Source organism: Podarcis raffonei, chromosome Z (assembly GCF_027172205.1).
Source record: "Podarcis raffonei isolate rPodRaf1 chromosome Z, rPodRaf1.pri, whole genome shotgun sequence".
In the NCBI taxonomy this organism is placed as follows: Eukaryota; Metazoa; Chordata; class Lepidosauria; order Squamata; family Lacertidae; genus Podarcis; species Podarcis raffonei.
In genome coordinates this window covers 4,040,342-4,062,641 of record NC_070621.1, presented here as the reverse complement: position 1 = coordinate 4,062,641, position 22,300 = coordinate 4,040,342, and the positions used below count along the sequence as shown (strand labels likewise).

Here is a 22,300-nt window from a genome sequence, read left to right as displayed (position 1 = left end):
AATCTGAGTCATTCTGTAAAATAAAAATGCAGCTGATTTTGTTCTTATTTTGAATAGTGTTTGCAAGTGGTTCAGGTGCTAGCAATAAAAGGAACAACAATGGAGGGCAGACTTGATTAATACCTTTATGTGCATCAAATGTGGAAGGAGTCCTGCCCATTAATTAACTCTTAACTGCTGCCTTGCTGTTAGTATACAGATAATGTAATGCTATGAAACTGTAATCAAAGTTCATTTCAGTAGATACAAATAATTCAAAAGAGCATCTAATGAAGAAATCACACCTTGATTCCTTAACAGTTTTCCACAATATACTGCATTTGGCAGCCTATGTATGGGTTCTGCTATATATCTATAGCAAAACCTACTTGATCTGCATTTGCCAATCTATTAGTTAAAGTGCCAGTGAATATTTTAGGATCCTGCCCAATGAATGAAATGGGTCTATATATGATTCTGGAGTCTCTTCATCTTTGCCTCATTTCAATATTACCATTATTCTAAACTCTTTCCAGGATCTTGGGAGCCTTGCCCCTGTTAAGACTGTTGTTAAACAACCTGCTGATATGGTGGATCAATGTTTCAGAAAATTTCTTATAAAAGTTACCTGTCAGATCACATATACCATGGCACTGGTAGGGGACCATGGCACTTCTTTTGTTCCACTGAAACTTAGTGCCATGGTCACCCACGTCCACAGAGGTAAAAACACCTGATCTAAGGCATGTCCATGGCTATGAGTCAGGCCAAACTTATTCAGGGACATCCCCATGGAGGCTATGCTTTACACAAAGTCCTGAAAGGTTCCTTGTAAGGTTATGTCGGCATGGATGTTAAAATCCCCCAGGACAACCAAACTAGGCGTCTCCAGGAGAACGTGTGTCATGACCCGAAGCAGCTCTGGCAGGGAATCCTTGGTGCAGCGAGGAGATAGGTCCACAATAGGAATGCTGTACTGCTCCTATTGCCCAGGTTCTAGAACATGCACTCAGAAAACTGGGTCTCTCTCCCTAATAGAACACCTGATAATAACTAATAACTTCCTAAAAATCACTGCCACCCCCCTTCCCACTCACATGCCCTGGGTTGCTGTGCATAAGAGAAACCTGGTAGACAAGCAGGAGCAAGAACATCTGCTATGTCTAACCAAGTTTCTGTTATACATGCCAGGTCAACTCCTCCATCCATGTTCAAATTATGGATGGCAGTGGTCTTATGAATCTTTGACCTGGCATTGCACAGCAGCACCTTAAGGTCATGTGGGACATCCTTGTTGATACCTGTATCCTTCTAGTCAGGACCAGACCTGGAGGCAATGACTAAACCTGCCTCCTTGGTAATGACATGGTCTGGCCCTTGAGTAACTCCTCCTCCTGCCCCAATCACTGAGACTGGGTATCCCAATGCATCCCCCCCTGTGGAACTTCCCCCAGACATTGTGTTATACACCAAAGAAAATCCCATGTTCCAAAACAGAACACTCTAAACAACAAACAACAAGTTGGCTAATAATATACTGACAATATTTTTATAACATTATACTATTTCAAAATTCATAAACAGAAGACATATAATATGTGCATGGAGTCACAAACACCATCATGCAGATACAGACCTACTTTACACGGTCCAATGGGTTAATCAGAGAAAATTTGAGGTGAGGAGAGACCATGTCAAATTACTGCACCAACAAGAAACCAGACTGATATACCTATTTAAATCCTTGCACCCGGGGAGGGGGGTTGAATACTGAATTAGATTTCAATCGTTTTATTTAAGTTTTCTGACAAGATGGGTACTGTTTGTATTCTCTTTGCTAGATTTTGGATACTGTATCTTTAAATTTCCTGAAATTTGATGTGATTCATTGCACCTGTGGGTAGCCTTTATAATGCTACTAGGGTTTTGCCAACAGTATCAGTTTGCTACACTTTTAAGTGATTGCTGATCCAAAGCCATTTGATGTACCTTTGGGGACAGTTTATTTGGTATGTATTTATTATTGGTTGTTTATTGCAGGCCTGTCTTTTCAATTTCTGTTTTGTATTGGAATGTAATGGATTTCATTGTATATTATTGCTAGCTGATGAAGAATTATCATTGAAACAGTTCATTATCCTGGAAGAACTGTTCTGTCTGCTGCTGTGCTTGGAGCACCCTATTGCAATGTTCAGAGTACCCATTATCTCACATTTGGAGGATATTGACTGTGGAAAGGCATTCTGCCTCCATTTTAGTAATCATTGATAGTGACTTACCACTCCTACCATTTCTGTTTACCAGACATTGTGTTGGCTAGGACCCACTCCTGGGATAGCCAAACAAATTACATAATTAAACTAATAAAACTAATAAAAAATAGAAAAATAAGTGGTACCTCGGGTTACAAACACCTCGGGTTACAGACTCCGCTAACCTGGAAGTAGTACCTCGGGTTAAGAACTTTGCTTCAGGATGAAGTGGCAGTGGGAGGCCCCATTAGCTAAAGTGGTACCTCAGGTTAAGAACTGTTTCAGGTGAAGAACGGACCTCCGGAACGAATTAAGTTTGTAACCAGAAGCACTACTGCAATATAGTCTTCCATTAACATGGCCTTAACTGTAAGTGACTGTGGAGGCCAATTCTGGAGTCACACTTCCTTCCACAGTGGGGACATAGGTTTCTGTGTGGGAGTTGATCAAGGTGAGGGTTTGCTAAGCATGCCTTCCTCTTAGCTTATTTCTCCTTTTCCCCCTGAGTTCATGCTTCTTCAAAGTCCACAGCACCATTGGTAAAAAGGCTGTTCTCCAATTGGAGCACTCACTGACATGCAGCATAAATTAATAATGCAGAGTTTTAAAGTGAAAGAATAAGAGCTTTATTGAGTTAAAATAAGCTTCTTCATAAACAACATGGTTCCAAACAGTTTGACTGAGATTACATACTGACTCTGATATCTTACTGAGAACGCAGAGAGAAAATGGCCGCCACTGATAAGGAGAATGAGTCACATGTCAGAGTGACTCGTTAGCAGTTAGGCCTGAATAACTTTAGTAGGCCCAAATGATTGTGCAGTCCCAGCACTTCCCAGCCTGCTTTGCTGCTTCTGCTCTTATATGTCTTTGTCACATGACACTCACAGGCCAGTGTTTCCCAATTATCAGTACTTATACGGAAGGGGACAGGTTAGATTACCCAAAAACCTGTGTAGTCACCCCCCCCCCAACCAGGTCTCAAGACTTTTAAATTACTTTCTCTGAGGATTCAGTAGCTAAAAAAGCATTAGCTAGCATTAGCTTTGCTGTAATTTAAAAGTCTTGAGGCCTGGTTGGGGTGTGTGTGACTACACAGGTTTTTGGGTAACCTAACCTGTCCCCTTCAATACTACCTTTTTTTTTAATTTGCCTTGAGAGCATCTTTAAACCTCTTATTATTCACTGGTATTTCACTTTCAATTCTTAAGTTACTTTGGAAAATGATAATTAGGCATCCAAACAACATGACCAGTCCAACGAAGAATCATTGAAGAATCATTGCTTTGACAATGGTGATCTTTGCTTCTTCCTGCACACTGATATTAGTTCACTTGTCTTCTCAAGTGATGTGTAAAATTGTTTGGAACCACCGTTGATGGAATCTTTTGAGGAGTTGGAGATGGAGTTTATGTGGGCCATGTTTCACAAGCATACAGTGAGGTTGCTAGTACAATAGCTTTGTAAACAAGCATTTTGGTTTTCCTGCGAATGTTGCGGTCCTCAAACACTCTGCACTTCAATCTGGAGAAACCTGCACTTGCAGAGCTCAGGTGATGCTGGATTTCCGGCATCAATGTTGGCCCTTGTGGAAAGATAACTGCCTAGGTAGGAGAAGTGATTGATATTTTCCAATGTTACACTATTAAGTTTGATTTGTGGCGCTGCAGAGGGGTTGTTTTGTGCTTGTTGGTGCAGCACATTGGTTTTTTGGATGTTGAGCGATATGCCAAGCTTTTGGTAGCTTCTGTGAAGATATTTAGAATGGTTTGAAGGTCATCCTCTGAGCGTGCACACACTACGTTGTCATCAGCATACTGAAGCTCTATGACGGAAGTTGCGGTAACCTTACTCTTTGCTTTCAGCCTGCTCAGATTAAATAGCTTTCCATCTGTTCAATATATGATTTCTACCCTGGTGGGGAGTTTCCCCTCAACAATGTGAAGGATCACCCACCATCATATTATTATGGAGGAGCTAAAGGATGTTCACAAATTTATCTGGGCAGCTGATTTTCAGAAGCACAATCCATAGGGGAGTGCAATTTACAGTGTCAAAGGCCTTAGTCAGGTCAATAAATGCCATATACAGAGATTGGTTTTGCTCTCTGCATTTTTCTTGAAGCTGTCAAGCAGTGAAAATCATATCTGCTGTCCCCCTAGAAGGTTGAAAACTATTCTGGGATTCAGGAAGTGTATCCTTGGATATAGTTAGGAGATGGTTTGCCAAGATCCTTACAAATAATTTTGCTGGTTGCAGCTAATAAAAAGATGCTTTGATAATTTCCGCAGTCCATTCTGTCATCTTTTTAAAAAAAGATTGATGTTTTTGGCATCCCTAAAGTCTGCTGGAATCTCCTCTCTCTCCCAGATTTTGTTTTTGTTGTTAAAATTTTATTCATTTTCAATAACAATCTTCCAATTAATGACAAATTAAATCAAATCAGTCCAAATTACAATAATACCACCAATTATATTTTCCAATTATAAAGATTTTGGGCGGGACTTCCCATGTTCCAGATGTCTAGAGATAATCGTCCTCATTCATGTCTCTGCATTTTCGGCTATTTTTCAAATTCAAAACTAATATTATCCATCCTTATTCTCAGTCTGATCAGTCGTCGTTTCTGTGGCTCACATATTCTGTAGCAAAGTTTTTACAGTGTTAACACACAGGAGGCATTCCCCCCATCTTATTCTCTGTCCAATTATATTGGTGTTCAGTCCTCTTATATCTCCTTTGTTCGTCAAGTTCTCATTAAAGGCACTGGGCTTCGTTCCAAAAATAGAGTTTATAAATGGCAAGTCAACAAGTTCTCTCTGATTTGTCTTAATGAGTTGATGTCCGTATATGTCTGTATATAATGCTGTATTGTGGGGCATGTTTCCCAGCTGTATATTATGTGAGAATTATTTAAATTCCTCCAAGAATAAAAGGAACCCCCCCCAGCTCCTCCGGGCCCTAGAAGAGGGATCCAGCACACTCTGTCCTTCTGTACACAATTTCTGTCCACAATCATGTATAAAATAATCCATACAAGCAGATGTATTTTAGAACAAAGTACACCCCAAGTCCAAAGGAGTTCTTTTCCATAAGAATTCCTTTCTCTTTGTAACTGTTCAATAATGATCGCCATTTTGTTTCCGTCTTCAGCCCAAGCTGCCATATCTGATCTTGTTTTGCCAGCTCTAATTCTCATTAAAGTTCTTCTTTGAGGGCTGTGTATCATACATTCAATTATAATTTTCGACTCTTGTGTTTTGTTTAAGTAATTAAATTCTTTCTGGCTGAGCTTCGCCAAATCATGATGTAATATAACAAGTATGGAAAGATAGTGGTTGCTCACCTCCTTAATCCACGTTTCAAGATGAGAGTCAATTTAAAGTCCAAAATTCAGCATCCAACGACTGTATAATTTGGTAGTTTTCTTCTTTTTTCTCCTCCATCTGGAACATGCCTATTTTTTGTCAAAATCTTATTATTTTAAAAAACAGGTGTCTCCTGCGTGTAGGAGTGGCTCTGGAGAGTGCCAGCCGTGCTGTGCTCTTAGACCCAGCGTCCCTACCTCTCACACCTTGATGCGAGCTGACAGATCATGGATCATCTGCGGGTTTGTGAGGCAGTCCTCCCCCACCCTGGGGAGTCTGCCAGGGCTAATTACCCCCATATCAACCCTGAATTACTGGCACGGCTGGGGTCCGTTCATGTGGGAGGCAGCCATTTCCCACAGCAGGAAATCGGAAGTCCTCTCCCAGATTTTTTCGATGAGCTTGTGAAGTTGTTGTGTTCAATTCTGCCCACTTTGGTGACTTTGGCAGGTATCCCATCAGGTCTACTGGCTTTGTTTGTTTTTTATTTGGTTAACCAAATCTGGAGATACTGCAAGCGCATTTCTAATTTGTTTTTGTGGAATTTGTGAAAGGACCTCGGCAGTACAGGGGAGTTGCGATTAGGGAGATGCTCACAATGTTCTTTCCAGCGCAGTGCAATAGCTTCTTTACCATTTAAAAGTGTGGTACTGTCTGTTGAGTATAGGGGGCATATGCCATGATTTATTGGCCCAAAGAGGGTCTTTGTGGCTGTAAAGAAACTCTGTGCATCATGAGTGTTGCCTAAGTGCTGGATTTCTTGAGCTTTTTTATCCACCAGGTAGTCTTTAGTACTCTGGTTCTTATTTGAACCTCAGCCTTTCACAACCCCATCAAAACTGGTGCACTTTTTCCAGCACCTCCAGATACACAGCCAGCTTGTCTCACAATTCTTTGTGCAAGGTATCCTTGGGCAGTGCCTAGTTCAGGACAACGTCAGGCTGGCTGGGGAGATTGAACTTGTCCCTTGGGTAGAAAGTGGACAGGCTCTCATGCTGCTGCTCCTTGAGCTTGAAGAGCCCTTCCAGGCTGCAGGTGTTGGGCATGGGGTCCGGACTGTTGGAGAAGATGGACTTGCCCACCTCCCTTTTCCAAGCCTCAGCATCCACACTTGCAACAAAGAGCCACAGCTGTTCTCTATGTGTGACTGATCTTCCTGGTGGGCACCTGCATTCAAATGGTATTTCTCTTGCTATACAGAGTTCCATGTTTTAATAAGTTTTTAACACCTAATGTTGTTCAGCCTGTTGTTGTTGTTGTTGTTGAGCAAATTATTTTCTCAAGCTCCCTTCTGTCTCTCATGGGGGAGATTCCATGTTATCTTCAGCGTGTTCAAATCGTGATTCAGCGGTGCTCTTTGTCTCCTGGAGTTTCACAAAGTTTGTGAGATGTCCTTTATTGCTTTGTGAAGGACATTGATATCCAGGCATGATATGCTGCCCTGAACAGCCTGCGAACATGATATCTAAAGGATTTTATTATTATTAAGAAAATGTATAAACAGCTTGCTTTAAAAATAAATAGATCTCCAGGCAGTGTACAAGTTCAAATTTACATGAAACACAGAAATCAATTCAAAGCACCATTTTTATGAATAATGGAACTGGCACATTCTGCATCTGTAAGAAATTGATCTTTTAGTGTGTCAGCACCTGCACTTTGGAACTCCCTGCTTATTGACTTCAGACAGGCGCTTTCACTGTACTCTTTTCATTGACTGCTAAAATATTTTAAACAGTTGTTTTTAACTGTTGTTTTCTCTTTGTAAATCACTTTAAAGTTAGTTTGTTTTGTGTTTGTTTTTTGCAGTCAAGTGGTGTATAAATTTTATGAAATAAATCAAGAAAATTATTAGAAACAAGGATAAAAATAATCAGTAAAACATTTAAAGCAGCTGTAACTTAGATTATGTGCCTGGGTAGCTGAAACAGAAAAGTTTTCAGCAAGCACCTAAAAGAGTACGATGGAGGTGCCTCCCTCGTGTCAATAGACAGGGAGTTCCGCACAGTGTTTTTTTTTCCCCTTAAAAAAGAAAATGTGTAGGGGTACTCTCATTTTCCTACTCATATTGAAATACTGCCCCTCAATGAGGCCAAACTTAGATTCACAAAATGTTTAGGGGTATGCATACCCTTGCGTCCCCCCAGGAAAAAAAGCACAGCATAGGTGTTGCCACACAAAGCAATGACTCCTTGTCAATTCAGAACAAACTTTGGTTGCAACGCTCATTAAAGTTCAAGTTGCCTAATCCACTGTGATCTTCAGGCAGGTACCTCCACCACCTCTGGAGTTGAAGCGTGTAGAGAGAATTGTTTTCTGTTGTTGCATCCTGGCTCTTCATCATGCTCTCCTAGGAAGCTTGCCTGGCCCTTGTTTGGGACACCAGGAAAAGGCCTTTCTTTTTCCCCAGAGCATTGCAGATCACTGATCAGCTATTTTAATCTCTGGTGCTGTTCTGTTAATGCTCTTTTCCTGCTAATTTATTCTTATTTATTGCTTTGCTGTTATTGCATGGCTTATTGGGTTATATTCACTGCCCTTAAAAACCACTCCACAAGATCTTTTTAATAAAAAAGACTAGAAATAACTGTTTGGAGCTCCGCTCTGGGTGCCCCGATCTCAGGAACTCCCTCCCAAGATGCATTAGCCTGCCACCAACGCTGCTGTCCTTTTGGTAACATGTTGAAAAAAACAGCCTTCTTCTGTCAAACTTCTCTGATGATCAAACACATCAACCAGCTTTTTATTTTTAATGGTTGCCTAGCTGAGCCGTTTTAGATGCTTATATGGTTTTAGGCTGTGTGGGTTTTTCCTGGCCTGTTTACTATGGGATTTTACACCGTTTGCAAATGGAGTCAGCTACCCACTCCAAAGGCCAGTGTGGTGGACAGATGTGGGGGAGAGTGGAACAAAAGGGGAGGGTATAAAACATTTGTTATATCCCCTATCACATGTCAGCACAATACTTCAGGGCTCTAAATTTGCTTGTGGTCAATCTATGTCTCCTTTTTATCCATAACCCTAAATTTTTGCACGTCTGATACCTTAGCCATTGGGATGTGGCTCTTCAACCTCTTTTGGATGTCAGGCCTCAGACTATTTGAAGCCATTTTAATGGCAACAGTGCCTTGGAGCACACACAGAGTGCCTCTCCTTCAACACTAGAGTAAACACAGCCCACATCTCATAACCTTGGGACAAAGAGATGGACATCCTGACTGGCTTTCAGGCAGATTTGACTCCTGGGCACCACCACCTAAGCTAGCCTAAGTTACTTTACCTAAAGAGCATCTTGCATTGGGAATGGGGGAGTGAGCGAGATATGATCATGCTCCTTTGCAGGGTTCTTTTTTTAAAGGGGAAAAAAATCCTCAACAGCTCTTCATCACCTTCTTGGAGGGGAAGTTCACTTCCCTGGCCACCAACCATTGCAATAGTCAAGAGTTCCCCATTCTCCATCCCCATTCATTGGCCTTGCTGCATTCCAAGAGGTTAAGCTGGACCCTTTGCTTAACTGGCTGTTTTGTTTGCTGGTTTCATTTATTTATGTATTTACAGGCTGCGACCTCAGTCTCTGCACTCTTTCCCCTACACACACACACACACACACACACACACACACACACACTTTCTGTCCGGCCTCCTTTGATAGGCTCTCTGCCTCCCAGCACCCAGCATCTAAGTGAGCACTGCTGATCTAGGATTCATCTGCTGCAGCTGCAATCCAATGGGTGTCAAGTACTATAGTATTCATGAGTGGAAAACAATGAGTATTATTTTGTGGCTCCCATTTCTGTTGCAGCGGAAGGCAAAGGCCCAAGATGTTGGGCTCTTAAACAACCACTTTAAGAAGCCAAGGCCCCTACTGTTGAAAGGCTATGTTTGTGTGTGCACCTGCTATTTAAAGTTAATTTAAGTAGCAACATTTTCCTGCAGCGTTCCTATACAAAGACGCAAGTCTTCATCTGTTACCACCTAGCACCACTACTCCAACCATCTTTGGAGCGGCTGTGTATACACCCCTCAAAGGTTGTATTTTAAAAGTTGTAAAATGGTTCCAAACATATAACATATGCCTCTGCTTTGAAGGCCTGCAGTGCAGAGTGTGTGTGTGTTTTAAAAAGCTACGGCTGCAATATTGAAGTAAAAATGTTATCCTTTGTGGGGCTTACTGCTGAGTAGACATGTGAGGTGTGTGTGTTGGGGTGTGTGTGTTTTAATCAACTTCAACTACGGATTTACTTGGATTCTATTTGAGCATATGTTTCCTGCATGCTGGAAATCAATTACTCCTTTAAATATGCGGACATAATTAAAAAGGCACCATATGATCTGCAGACCTGCAGAAATCGGTATCCCTTCCTAACACTTTCTCTCTGTTCACTTTCACAAAATCTTATAGCAAGAAAAGAAACACAAGGATGATAGGTGCTTTGCAAAATACAGTTCACAACAAACAAACCTTTAAAATTGTGTGCTTCATCAAGGCTGCTTCATTTTTAAAAGACAGAGAGAATGGATGCCTGATTGTTTAAGATAATATCCTTGTCCAATTTTTATTTTTATTTTTAAAGAATGAATAGAAATATTCTCTCTCTCTCTCTCTTACACACACACACACACACACACACACACACACACACACATCATTAGCTGACTAAACAGCTTGGCTTCCTTAACTTTGGGCCCAGGCTTTGGGTTGCTGTGTCTTTAAGAGATGGCCGGCTCCAGGTTGCAGCTGCTGTTTCTGAGCTCTGAAGAGAGCGGGAGATTCATTACCCCCTAAAACACAATGGACATTTATCACCCTGTGGTGTTATTCAAATCCAGTACCAATTGCAGACCATCCCCATTCTTTGCTAGCCCTCCTCTGCAACACACTTATTGTTGCCGGGCTCCAGTAAAAACCCTGCTCCAGCCAGACCCAGCCTCCAGTTAGCTGCTTCCTGAGCGACTTCGTGCATCACAGCTCCAGAGGCCTTTTCTGGACCAAGCCAGAGGATGCTCTGCCTCGCCGGCGCGCGCTCGTCTCCTGCATCCCCGGCAGCGAATGGGAAGCCGGCAGTGGATGCTGCTCGCTCGGACGGATTTGCGGGAAGCATCAAAGGATATAAGGCAGAGAAGGAGGGAGGGAAACGATGGGGGGGAAGCGAAGGGAGCAGAGGGGGGGCGGGTAAAATAAATAAAATAGAAACCTATCCAGAGGCAAAACAACCCGCGCAGGAGATTTGGGAAGGGGGAAATTTGGAAGGAAAACACCCAGCGTCTTGATATTCCGGCTCGCTTCCCCCCTCGCGCCCCGCTCAAAAAAGAAAAAGTCACTTGGGGATGTCTGCGAGCTGCTGCAGAAAGGTCTTGGCCAAGATCCACGTGCACGCTGCCTGACTCGGAAGGAAAGGGGTAACAGGTGTAAGGATGGAAGGAACTCGGCTGACAATTGCGGGTTCTCCACGTTGCATGGATTGGCAATGCGGGGGAGTGGAATCGTGCTTAGATATTGCTTCGACAGTAACTTTTGTAGACCAGTGTTAAGAAATACTGTATACTATTATTATTATTGTTGTTGTTGCTGTTGTTGTTACTATCTATTATGCTGCTCTCGTTTTTGTTTTAGTGTTTTGTTTCTTGATGCTTGTTCCCCACTTCCTTTCCTATCGGTAGGCGATTGATAGCCTCACCGGTATCTGGATGAAAAAATCTAAGGCATTCCAGGGGGTTAAGGGAGAGAGATAGATAGAGAGTAATTGAGTGCGCATACCAAACTAACGGATCAACAGCTGTGTCTGTTGGGATCCAGTCGCTCCTGCTTCAAACTGCCGCGCCTGTGTTTTGTTTTGCTTTCAAGTAATTATCATTATAATCGTCATCAGTGGTGTGTGGGGGGTTTCAAAAATATTAAGACTTCCCCTCTCTTTCTTTTGTCATCTGGATTGACTCTTATATAATCTGACTAGTGAGATTTTAATTTTCACACGTGTGTGTGTATGTGTGCCTGCGTGGGGAGGGGGGGTTGTAATATTTTCCTCTCCGCTAGCGACTCCACTTTAGGTTTACTAGACCAGTTCTGTTTGGCCCGTCTCCTTAGAATCAGCTGAGATGAAATTTCAATCTCCATTTGGACCCTTTCTGCAGTTTTCTAGAGGGCAAGCTGAGTCTCAGATGAGAGGTCTAACTATTTCAAGGGGAAAGATAGGCAAATGAGCGCTTAACCACTTCTTTACAAAAGAAGTGAGGCTTTTCTAATTCGGATACCGGTAGATTCAAGTCCAGGGTGTTTATTACAGCAATAAAAAATAAAACACCGGACCACTGCAAAGATAAACCTTTAGGTTTGGTACCAGGAGGGAGAAAGAGACAGGCGACGTGGTGGACCATTTGCTGCTCATCTTTTGAATCCCATTTTTGATCATGCAGTTGAAACAGAGAAATGAAATAATGTGGTCAGGATTCGATAGTGCAAGAGAGCCTGCACGATGATGTTATGAAGGGAGGGGGATTTCATTCTGAAAATTGGATGCCTGGCCTTTGCTGCTAGAAGCAGGAAAACTGCATCTAATTTTTACGGAGAAAAACTGGATTTGGAAAAAGAGTGAGGATTCTGGAAGAGAATCCTAATTGCATTTCCTTCTTTCTGGTCCTGTTAGACCAAGCTGGGAATGAAATGGTCCAAAATGCAGAGCCACTATATTTATTTCACACACACGAATTTTCTTTTTTTAAAACAATCATTTTGAATTTTTGTGACAAGGTGGTGGTGGTTGGAGATGGAAAATGTGTTCTCCGGAGGATGTTGGGCATCTCGGAGCCTGGCAACCTGTTCCGAGATCCCATTAAAAAAAAGAAAAGAAAGAGTTTTATCCCGAAGGTGATATCTTTCACTGCACCCACGAGGAAAGGGGGTCCACAGTGATCTCTTCAAATCTTCTGTGGGGTATATGTGTGGAAGGGAGTGCGAGACCCACTCCCCCACTCACACGCAATCCCTTTTATTTTATCACTTAAGCACACAACTTGGGCGTTCTTATTTTAAAAGCCTAGTCGGTTTTACTGCTAAACAGCAGAACAGCAGAAGCTTAGAAGGGGTGGATCCCCTAAAATGCGTTTTCATCCCTCCCCCCCCCCCCCCGCAAAACGATCTGGCGAATTAGATGAAAAGTGAGAAAGGAGGAAACGACGCGAGAGGCAGAAAGTAGGAGGAGAGAAGTGGAAGAGGGAGGGAGGGAGAGAAAGAGATAAAGAGAGAGGACCGAGGAGGAGGGCAGCTGTGGCCGAGAGGGCAGTTTGGGCACACTGCATTTTTCCCTAGGAAAAGAACTGTTTTGGTTTGCTTGTTGCTGCTGCTGCTTTGGCAGTAAGAGAGATGTCAGCACAAAACACGGAGAGATCCTGGAACCTTTGCTTCTGATTGTCCAAACGCAATTCTTGTTCGGGAATACTAACCAAGAATTGTGTCTGGACATCTGTAGCCGAGTCTTCAACTTCATCGTCAACTCGCTCGCGTCGGCCTTCCGAGAGGCAGAACGGCGTCCGAATGAGCTCCTTCGGGTCTACGGCAAGCAAGGTAATATTTGCCTCTTAAACTGCTCTCTTCTGTGGAACTGGAATGTCTCAAAAGTTGGGACCTGCGATTTCGCAATGAAATAGGTGTGGAGTTATTTTATGATCGCTTGTTTTTCAGCTGACTACAGGATGCCCCCGAAAAGCCCGACAGTTTGAGCGGTTAAAATATCTGCTTTATAGCAAGAGATTTTCCCTTGTTGGGGAAAAAAGACATTGAAGCAGAATTTAGATATCGTTTCCGTGTGTGTGTATTCGTATGTTTTCCTTTGCTTAATTTTCATTTAATTGTTCTGAACCTGAATAAAGAATTTAGACTAATTTCCCATTGATTTTTTTTTATTCTTTTCTCTGTTAAAAGAAATAAGGTACCGGATTTTTTGAAAGTCGATTTAAAAAAAAAATGAAGCCGGTTTGAAATTCAATGGGATTTAAAAATTATTATTATTTTAAGAAGGGAAGGAAGGAAAGAAAGAAAGAAAGAAAGAAAGAGATGGGCAGAATTAACTGGGCGCAACGTTCAGATAGGAGAAACGGCAGCCAGGCAGAGTACGGTGCATCTTGAAATTTCCCTCCGTGGATGAATTTGAGTAACTCCCGGATTAAGCGCGTGTGTGAAGTCATGCAAATTGGAGCAGAGAGCAGCGCCCGGATTGTTTCGATTTTATTTTATCTTTTTTTGGAAGATGAGTTTGAGGTGCTTAAAAATGTAATATAAACATGAACGTGGTTGGCGCCCCACGTAGATTAGAAGGAAAAAACAACGCTCCATACCCCCAAATTCTCCCATCTTTGATTCTTCCTTCCTATGTAGAGGTGGAGAGAGAGAGATAATATTCTGACAGCAATCGAAATGAGGTCTCCTTCCGTCATTGCCAGGGACGAACGCCTTTTGGAAATTGTTTTGTTCTGGAGCGCCTATTTAGGTGTTCTGTTGCAGTTTTATCTGGTGCAGGCCACCAAGGTGGCAGGGGCCAGCCAGGACCCGCGGATTCTCTCCCCTCAGTGATGTAATGTTGATGTGATGACTGAGGGGAAAAACCGAGACAGTTGCTGGCTGGCAGTACCTGGAAGGGATGAGGAAGAAGGTGTCGCCACGTGGTTTCAAAAGGTCCACACTCTGGGAACTAGAAAGAGTCGCACATACAAGGGAGGGGGAGGCTTTGCAACGGTCCCTGGCCTTTCCAAAAGCAACGCAGCTGGATCTCCCCACCGTATAACCTCCTCCTTGTCTCCATTTTCTAGAGCGTCCAGCTTCTAGAAATGCTCCCCGAGGCTATGAACTGCTTATATTTTAACTGTGCAGGTTTTGTAGAAGTCAGACTTCACCTCACAGTGAATAAATAGGGCTAGTGATCCTGAGAAGGGTTGGGGAGTCATTCTGTGGTGAAAACCAGGTTGGAGGTGGACGGTGGTGTTGGCGTGGGAACCTAAGACACACATTTTGTGTCGTGCATTTGTGCAAGGAGGTTGTGGTGAGTTAGAAAAAGTCCATTAATGTGTCTGCTTTTAAGATAATAGTCTTTTACTGAAGACTGCCTCCAAGTTTGATGCAGCCATTTCACAGATGAGACACATCAGTCTTCCAGCTGCTAAACCCACGAAACAGACAAGGCTTCAGTGCAAGAAGAAGTACCGTAAAACATCTACCAATACAGCCTCTAACAGGGAAATGCTGTCCATGTGTATATCAGTGGGATTTACTTCCAGGTGAGTGGGCAGAGGACTGAAGCCTAAGGGTGTTTTGTGGGGTGACTTAATTTATAGGACAAAGTCTCCATTCTCTCCTGGAACCCCATAAGAGAGGCTTAGCCTCCTTATAAACCCATGCCATCCTAGCCTCATAACATCCCTTTAGCCCTCAGATTTTAGGGCCCTCTGTTTAGCATCCTGTTGCTTTAAGTTATTTGGAGTTTTTATCGGTCCTTTCCTGCCATGCCAAAGTCTCAGAGCAGGAATAAAGGGAGAAACAAAAAACCATGCACCTCCATCACCTGAAATCCTGCTATCAAAATCAGGCCCTGAGCAGAACAGGACAAATATATTATAGAATTTCTGTTATAGCCTCTGCCTCCAAACCCTCCCCATTCAACACTTATCTCCCCCAAACCCGAGAGCCCATAGGTCACCCAGTATAACCATTAGTCCTGTACCTGTGTCGTGTGTCACTTCTTATGAAAAGTCAGGTTGCCTCACAGTCCCATATAACCCCACAGGAGAATGGGGAGCAGTCCTAGGCCACAGAACAGATGCTGTGTGTGTGTGTGTGTGTGTGTGTGTGTCCGTCCGTGTGTCCGTCTGTGTCCCCTCTCCCATCAAATCCCTTTGTTGCACATGCCTTTGTTTTTTTTTAACATTGCAATCTAGCCATCTTTTGCAACCAGTGAAAACCGGGGTAGGATGCAGAAGGGAGAAGGGAGACGTTAATAAAATTAGGGTGATCAGATTGTGTTGCAATCTTGGGAGGGGACACACACACACACTCTCACACTCTTCTGGTCCCTTTGATGTAGTTCAGAAGTGGGAATTTCCAACCAATGTAGCTTCCCCTGTGCTCTATCAGGACAAAAAAAAGCCTCATAAACCCTAGAATTCTCTTTTCTCTGTGACACATGGACACACATACCTTGATGTAAATCACCCTAGAGGAACATGGTGTGTGTCTTGTGTGTGTGTGTGTGTGTGTGTGTGTGTCAGAATCAGTACCTGAAACTTACAAAGATATATTCTTGCTCAGGGCTGACTGAAGCCTCGCAGTGCAGGGCAAAGCTTGATCCTGGGGTCCGTATGCACGTGTGTGTGTGTGTGTGTGTGTGTGTGTGTGTTAATTATCTGAGTTAGAGCTGCCAACACACATCCACAACTGTGGCTCATGTATTTCCAACCATGTACATAAAGGCACATTATAAATGCTCTCTCCCCCCCCCTCCGCCCCTGGGGTTATGGGCTGCACAGCACACGAACAGTTCTATGCCAATAAGTAGTTGTAGATATCCCCATTGTACCCACAGCAGTTTTATGGCTCTTAAGAATCCAGTTCATGGGGGGGGGGTATTATAGGGAAACTGCACCCATTAAAAAAAGCGCAGTAACACAATTCACTATCATCAGGATCTCTTCTTGTGTGTCTATGTTGTTTGTACTTCACCTTTTAAATAAAGTGAAGTGCAAGTCCTCTCTTAGTCACTCTGTGTCCAAACCCAGCAATAATTTAATTACTTCTTAATCTTATTTGCATCCTCACCCTTCATAGCATTCATAATGCACCTATTAATTTATGGAACTCCCTGCCACAATATATGGTTTAGACAGCTTTGAGGTCCATCCAGCTCCCGGAAATGCTAGTCTTCTACTTGCAGTAATAGGTGTGTGGGATTTTTTTACATGTTTAAATAGGGAACCTGCTCACCTGCTGTGGTACAGTTGACACTCAGAAATCCACAGCCTCATTCTGCAATACATGCGGACTAAGGCTCATATGGAATAGAGATCTTGGTGGCTGCATTATAACCCCATGGAAAATTGGTTTTATATGCTAAACTCATCTCTTCCCCCAGATAACTCCAGAGTGTTTTGTTGCAAGCTACATTACTCTTCAGATGGTAAGGTAAAGGTAAAGGTACCCCTGCCCGTACGGGCCAGTCTTGACAGACTCTAGGGTTGTGCGCCCATCTCACTTAAGAGGCCAGGGGCCAGCACTGTCCGCAGACACTTCCGGGTCACGTGGCCAGCGTGACAAAGCTGCATCTGGCGAGCCAGCGCAGCACACGGAAACGCCGTTTACCTTCCCGCCAGTAAGCGGTCCCTATTTATCTACTTGCATCTGGGGGTGCTTTCAAACTGCTAGGTTGGCAGGCGCTGGGACCGAGCAACGGGAGCGCACCCCGCCACGGGGATTCGAACCGCCGACCTTTCGATCGGCAAGCCCTAGGCGCTGAGGCTTTTACCCGCAGTGCCACCCGCGTCCCCTTCAGATGGTAGGTACGCCCTGAAGAGCAAAAACTATGCAAAAGTTGAAATAATCTATTTCTCTCTGCTTGAAAAGTGCTAGACAGCTTGTGTAATTGAGAGGAACGTCCAGGGATCTGTGTACAATATATTGTTGGAGATGAAGCATCATAGGGGCTGGGTGTACAGAGGACTAGCCACACACTTCTTGGTTACTGCCGGATATAGCATGTGAGAGACGGAAGCACCCAGTGAATACAAACTGAAGAGGCATAGCAAAATTGACTACCAAGAATTCTTGGAAATTTGGATAAGAAGGTTCCAGTTGAAAAACGGTTCCAATAATGTTTGGGCAGATTCTAATATAAATGAATTAAATTATGTTTGGGGGGATTCTAACACCAGTATATAACAGGATGCAAGGTGGGTGAGATCAGTTCCTCTGAATGCACTTGGAAGATCATCAAATGCTTTTGGAATAACAGGTGTAATACAAAGTGGTAAGTGAACTTGTTGCCTTTTTTTAAAAGAGTGCTTGATATTTTATTAGGCAGCAATGGTTCAAGGACTGTCTTGTTATCTGATCATGTATCATTTTGTAATTGTGTCAAATAAGATCAAGTCCTATCAGTATTGTGGCAGCAGTAAGCACCATGTTTCAGTTCCTCTTTGGTTCTTATTAAGAGGAATGTCAGAACATATATTTTAGCTTGATATTCAGTAACTTAGGATACCAGTTTGGAACAGAAAGAACCCACTGCTTATGAAAGGGGAGAGAACCAAGGTTATCTGTGGGTCTTGACATACACTGCAGTTCCTGTCCCCAAGAACTTACTTGAAATCAGTTTCACTGATGCGTTAGCAGTGCAGTCGTAACCATGTCTACTTAGAAGCAAGTCCTATTGAATTCAGGGGAGCCCTGCCCCAGGTAACTGGGGTTAGGACTGGACACTAAATGAATGGTTTTATTGCATAAAACAACAACCTATTAAAATAAGCAGTGTGTGGTGTACATATAAATAAACAAAAAGTTGAAAGGTTATACCCACATTAAAATTTCTGTGGGGCCATAAAGCTAAAGATATAGGTTTGAGCAAAGCACATTCTCTAAATTGAACCTGTCATATCTATCTGTATACATGCACATGAAGTTTGTGATAGGGTTACTTCAGTTGAATTACAAGTAGTAACAAGTACTGTCACTTTGAATGAGACATTCATTTGTAATAGTTGTTAAAGAGCTCTGTGTACTCCCCCCAAACCCATATATGTGTGTGAGAGAGGGGGGGGGGAATAAATAGATTTTAAGATTTTTATCCTGGTTTTGGGGGGGAGAGCAGCAAACATAGCAGATGGAAATTCAAAACACAGTTTAATTCTTTTTTAAAACAAATTTAAAGTTCCTTAAAACACACCAGTACATAAAAACAACAACTTAAAAATTGTTTCCTAAAAGCTGTGGAGAACAGATGGATTTTCAGAACCTGCTTGAAAATTTGTAGGGCTGGGGCTTGCCTGATGTCACTTGGAAACAAATCCCAGAGATATAGGGCTACCATATGGGTTCAACTGAATGCACCTACACACACTTTCACCAGATTTACACCTCACTGTCTGGAACCAACAGCTATGGACTGTTTGCCACACACAGTGTGGGGGTGATGAAGTCATCCACTTCCTGTTGTTCACCTCCAACTTCCTTCAGCATTGGATATGGAGACATCAGGACTTGTTCTGTTATCTTCGGCCTTGGTTCCTCTGTCAGTTATTTTGAAGATCTGCATATACAGTACACGTGCATATGCCATAAAGCACAAGGGATGTTTGGCTGGAGTGCTTTTGATCACTGGAAAATTTCCCCAAACCAGTAAGTTCAGGACAATCTGATCATCTAAGTCCTTTCTCCTGAAATGTAAAAACATCCTTTCCATATCCTCTCCTCCTCCTTGCATATCTTGGTATCACCTTCCAACTTACCTCACTGAACCAACCCAACCAAACTGCATTTTCTGTACCTCTGCAGTTGCCAAACACTGTGGCAACAGACACCTAATTATCTAATCCAACCCTCTGGAATGCAGGAATAGGCAGTTGTCCCATATAGGAATTGAACCTGCAACCTTGGTATTATCAACACCGTGCTCTAACCAACTGAGCTATCCAGGCAGTCCCACCCCTCATCCAAGCAAGCTCTTTGACAGTTGCTTTACAGCAGGGATGGTGGCATCTGTGGCCCCCCCAGAAGTTATTGCACTCCAACTCCTATCAGTCCTAGCCATCATGACTAATGGTCAGGGATGATGGAGTCAAACAAGCTGGAGGGCCACAGGCTTCCTAACCATTCCTTAAAAAAAGGTAAAGGGACCCCTGACCATTAGGTCCAGTCGTGGCTGACTCTGGGGTTGCGGTGCTCATCTCGCTTTATTGGCCGAAGGAGCCGGCATACAGCTTCCGGGTCACGTGGCCAGCATGACTAAGCCGCTTCTGGTGAACCAGAGCAGCGCACAGAAACGCCGTTTACCTTCCCACCGGAGCGGGACCTATTTATCTACTTGCACTTTGACATGCTTTCAAACTGCTAGGTTGGCAGGAGCAGGGACCGAGCAATGGGAGCTCACCCCGTCGCAGGGATTCGAACCGCCAACCTCCTTGGCAAGTCCTAGTCTCTGTGGTTTAACCCACAATGCCACCCTCAACCCTTAACCATTCCTTAAAGGGACTTAAAATTATTCCCTGGAAAGATTCAAATTCTGGAAGTGGAAAAATATTATAGCACTGGTACAAGTTTCCTGGGGACGCGTGTGGCGCTGTGGGTAAAACCTCAGTGCCTAGGACTTGCTGATCGTAAGGTCGGCGGTTCGAATCCCCGCAGTGAAGCTGTGACGAAGCTGCTCTGGCGAACCGGCACCAGAGCAACACACGGAAATGCCGTTTACCTTCCCGCTATAAAGCGGTACCTATTTATCTACTTGCACTTAAGGGTGCTTTCGAACTGCTAGGTGGGCAGGAGCTGGGACCGAACGACGGGAGCTCACCCCGCCGTGGGGATTCGAACCGCCGACCATGCGATCGGCAAGTCCTAGGCACTGAGGTTTTACCCACAGCGCCACCCGTGTCCCTACAAGTTTCCTAGAGACCCACAAAATTAATCTGGTTTTGTCTTGTTCTGCACCAATGTATTCATGTTCCCCCACCCCATTTTCCATGGCGCTCTAGGTGAAGGATGTGCTCTTCTGTGTCTTCACAATAACCTTGCGTGGTAGGCTTGGCTCAAAGATGCAGTGACTAGTTGAAAGTTACCCAGAAAGCTTCAAGGGCAAGTAGGCAGTTGCTTTTTAATTTAAAATATTTTTATCCCACTGTCCCACATTTATTATCAAAACAGCTCATCTTTTTTTAAAAAACACACACAGCAGCAGCAGCTCACTTCAATAATAAATAATACACAATTTGAAGCCAGGTATCAGCATTCCTAGGCTGAGATGCTTAAACATTAAACTGTTTTTCATTCAGAATTTTGCTGTTCTTCTTCTTCTTCTTCTTCTTCTTCTTCTTCTTCTTCTTCTTCTTCTTCTTCTTCTTCTGCAGCAACCCATCACAAGCTTGTAGAGAATGTAACATTTAAAGGAGACCCAAGCTCAACTGTTGAACCCTAGTCAAGGCTGAACCAAGGTGGGACTACACCCCCCATCAAGAGCCAGGGATGATGCAGGTTATAGTTCAGCATCATTTAGAAAGCCACAGGTTCCTCATCCTTCAGTCAGAGGGCTACAGATGACAGCAGCTGCATATTCCAGACACTTTAAGCCCCTTACCTCTTTTTCGGCAAAACACAAGAGTCTGAGGTTAGCTGTTGCATGGGCTACTCCAGCCCCTTTAAACACTACTGTCCTCCTTTCCAGTGACCATAATAAGCTGCCATCAGACCACTGGCTCATCCAGCTCATTATTGTCTACACTGGCTGGCAGCAGCTCTCCAGGCTATCAGAAATGGGGCAGTCCTAGTACTACCTGGAACAGCCTTTCTCAGCCTTGGGTCCCCAGATGTTGCTGGACTACAACTCCCATAACCCCTGACCACTGGTCCTGCTAGTGTGGTTAGAATTTACCTCTATACTACCTCTGTCCATTACCCAGGTGAGTGACCACCTTTTAAATAAACGACAGAACCAAGGAAACTATTTCAAGTCCAGCATCCAGATTTAGGGACCTGGCACTTTTATTTATTTTATTTAGCTATTCTATTTCAATAGGACAGAGCTCAACTCAATGTGCCAGTTGAGAAGTTCTGCCCCAAGGCACTTCCGGACAAAAGCTTGTTTAGTAGTTCAAACACAGCTAACAAAGAGTCACAAGACATATTATTCACATACGTCAGGAAAGATTACAGGTAATGGGGTAGAAAACACATACGGCGTGTTCCTGCTCTCTACTTCCCCTGCTATCCCTTTGGCGTTGACCAGAAGCGCCTAGGCCTTTTGCCCATTTTAGGTATTGATGTCCCACGTTGCCCTGGCAATCTAGTCTATGACCAGTCTTTATTGACATTTCTCCATCTATCTTTCAGGAAACTTCCACAGATTTCTGCTTAGCACCCTGGTACTAACTCATTCTGCCATTTGTGCCACTTTCAAGGTCAGATAAGGAGATGGAGTGCGGCATCGGAAGGAGAGGCTCACAAACGCGTATCTCACAAAAATCAAGCCTAATACATTCGAAAAGGTTAAATGCAATTGAAGTGAAACACTGAAACATTATAAATAAATAAAATACACCTGGGGTCTCTTAATTCTTATATCACTAGCTACAGATGATGGGAGTTGTAGTCCAGCATCTGGGGACCCAAGGCTGAGGAAGGCTGACCTGGAGGATTGAGCCTGGGACCTTCTGCACGCATAGCAGGTGCTCTTCCACAAAGCTGCACGTCTCCCTTTTGTACCCAGTGGTTTGCAAAAACTGAATTGCTTTCTGTGCAAAAATTACAACTCGAGGTGGAAAATTCCCACAATCCAAAAATACAAAGCCATTTCCTTTACCTTAAAATTTTCTATGCACAACGGCTTGACAACGGAGATCCTTAGTTTTATTTATTTCGCTCATAGAAAACAAATATCCAGGCTGCAAATCCTGTGCCATTAACTTGCCCTCTTGCTCTTGGGCAAATACAATGCTTGTTTTTTCCCCTGTACTGGAGGT

At 43.4% G+C, this 22,300-nt stretch overlaps 1 protein-coding gene across 1 annotated transcript in view; it reads right to left on the bottom strand.

Annotated features, from left to right (window-relative positions):
* Positions 1–3,814: 3,814 nt before the first annotated feature.
* The window catches only part of SLC27A4 (solute carrier family 27 member 4), a 105,592-nt gene continuing 87,106 nt past the window's right edge, over positions 3,815–22,300 (bottom strand). Inside the window, exon 15 of the transcript XR_008328666.1 lies at positions 3,815–3,831. The gene's annotated coding sequence lies outside the window, so the exon portion shown is untranslated. The remainder of the gene's footprint in view (positions 3,832–22,300) is intronic.